The sequence below is a fragment of the Puma concolor genome, chromosome A3 (assembly GCF_028749965.1).
Source record: "Puma concolor isolate L17-30 chromosome A3, mPumCon1.1.hap2, whole genome shotgun sequence".
NCBI lineage: Eukaryota > Metazoa > Chordata > Mammalia > Carnivora > Felidae > Puma > Puma concolor.
In genome coordinates this window covers 15,756,839-15,759,326 of record NC_141669.1, presented here as the reverse complement: position 1 = coordinate 15,759,326, position 2,488 = coordinate 15,756,839, and the positions used below count along the sequence as shown (strand labels likewise).

The 2,488-nt window shown below is 50.6% G+C and overlaps 1 long non-coding RNA gene across 1 annotated transcript; it reads left to right on the top strand.

Moving 5' to 3' along the window:
* Positions 1-367: 367 nt before the first annotated feature.
* On the top strand, positions 368-1,847 carry LOC147582275 (uncharacterized). The gene is made up of 2 exons (XR_015248915.1): positions 368-1,130; positions 1,457-1,847. It is a non-coding gene; the product is annotated as an uncharacterized LOC147582275 (long non-coding RNA).
* Positions 1,848-2,488: the final 641 nt, after the last annotated feature.

Sequence of the window (2,488 nt, the reverse complement as noted above, 5' to 3'; positions counted from 1 at the left end):
GCGCGTCGCTCGCCCGCCCGCCCGCCCCCTACCCGGTCCTGCGAGGCTTTTCCACCTCGGCACAGGCCTGGCCTTCGCGGAGCATCACCGGCTGCAGCGAATCCGGCTTCCTTCCCGCGGCAGCCCGCAGTCAAGTGTCAGAATGGGCAGCACAGTGACGGATGCCAAATAGGAGCAGTGACAGGAGAGGAATGTTTGGAGAATGACACCAGAGATCCGGAAAGATCCACCCCTCTGGGACAGGAGCCTTACACAGGGAAAGAAGAGAAGAATTCGGGCAAAGGTTGGAGGAGTGAGGCCCCAGGATCCAAGGCAGGGACACCTGCGGGGGAGTTGGGGGGGGGGGATGGAGGGGACTTCAGCACCCCACTGAGGAACTGGGACTTTTCTTGGAGATTGTTGTTTCTCAAGGGAAAGTGGGGTGGCACCCCTGCTTCCAGAGGCATTTGATGATGCGCAAGAAATCCAGAAGTCATGAAATAAACGTGACTTAGCTTTCTTGAGTTTGCAGGAGAGCACATAAATAATGGATATTTTACGGAACCTGTAATGCAAAATCCCCATGCACTTAAAGCTGAAATAGACTTCCGTTCTGTTTGACTGTGGCGGGCTACTTCAGGATGTGTCCTCAGGCCCGGGGACACCATTCTGCCCACTGTGCCCTGACAGCGTGTCTGTGCAAGTGCAGGCAAAGCCCTGGGAAGTCTTGGGGGGGAGAGGGGGTTGGGAAGGTTTTCTCGGCAGGAGAGGAGGTCACGTGGCATTTCACAAAGCTCACTCCTGCTGCGCCAGTAGGGGGAACGGATGGCCGCAGGGGCCTGGGGCCAGAGAGAAAAAGTCCTCAGGTCTGATTCCCTGGAGAGCATCTCAGTGCTTTGCAAAAATTATCTCTAAGTCCTACCACAACTGGAAAGGGGGATTCTATTCGTTTTACAGTTTTACGGAGGAAGAAACTAAAGCTGAGAAGGACAAAGAGAACTTCCCAAGGTCATGCAGCTAGTAAGTGGCTGTCTCAGAACCACAGCAGCCAGACTCCAGAAATCCCGTTGCCCAGGCCCGAAGTATCACTACTGACCATCTCCTCCTCCCTGGAAATCTCAATCAACACTGTTATGGGGTCAACCTCAGAGGTGAGGAATGCTGTGAACACACCCCAAAATCTTGTGCCTAATGTGTCCCCTTTGGTAGTTCTTCTAGTTTTCTGAAGTCCCCATCACTAGAGATTTCTCTGAGGAGGAAGGTATGGCAGGCCACTGTCTACTATGTGGAAAGAGTCATCATTAAATCTGGGGAAGCTCAGGGTTTGAGGAGGTGGCCAGGAACTTCAGAGGGAGCAGAGAGCAGAGTGCCCGTGCCAGAGCCCTCTGAGCAATGCTTCTGGGTGGCAAGGGTTGGCTCAGGGACAGTTCTGTTTCTAGGAATAAGCAAGAAATCCTTCTCAACTTTCTTGTTTTAGAGGAAAGAGTGTCCCCTGCTTCTGCTCAGTGTCCAGGAGTATCCCAAACAGAAGGTAGGGCCCTCTGACAATGTCAGCCACCAGACCAGGCTCTAAGAAGTGGCCAAGCTCCAAGAGGATGGGTGAGAAACACTCTGAAAAGTGCTCAACCAACCGCTGATGACTCCCGGAAGGCTTGCCTTCCTGCCTGGGTTGGGCCTTTGGGTCAGGATCTCACCAGGCACAGTGACCATTTGGGGACATTTCCTCTTGTCTCCTGTATACAGATCATCGTGGGAGCATGCGCCCCGCCCATCTCAGGGCTATGTGTTCTTTGGCTAGCAAAGAAAGGGGAACCCAAACATCAAGGCTGGCCATTAACAAAAATGTTATGTTGTAGACTTGTACCAAGGCCCTGGCTCAAGTGTTCATATTCTTTTTTTCCAATATTTATTTATTTTGAGAGAGAGAGAGCACGCGTGCACATGACCATGCACCCACTCAAGGGAGGGGCAGAAGGAGAGGGAAAGAGAGAATTCCAAGCAGGGTCCCCGCCGCCAGGATGGAGCTTGACATGGGGCTGGATCCCACGAACCGTGAGATCATGACCTTAGCTGAAGTCAGGAATCTGACGCTTAACCGGCTGAGCCACCCAGGCTCCCCTCATGTATCCATATTCTTAATTCAGCAGTTCTCATAGCTCTCTGGGGCCCATTGGGAATTCCTAAGACCCTTTCAGGGGGTCCTGAGGTCAAACATATTTTCACAAAAACACTAAGATGTTATTTGTCTTTTTCAGTCTCATCCTTGCATGAGTGTGCAGGGGAGTTCTCCAGAGCCCGTATGACATGTGACATAGCAAGAAACCAAACGCAGAAGCAAATATAAGAACCTAGCTCTCTTCTGCTGAGCCATTGTTTGCAAAAGTGCAAAACACCCTTTCTACGAACTTTTTTGTTTTAAAAAATCTAGTTTTCATTAAAATGTGTTAATATGGGTTTATTGTTGCTATTAAAAAAATTTTTTTTAATGTTTATTTTTGAGAGAGGGAGA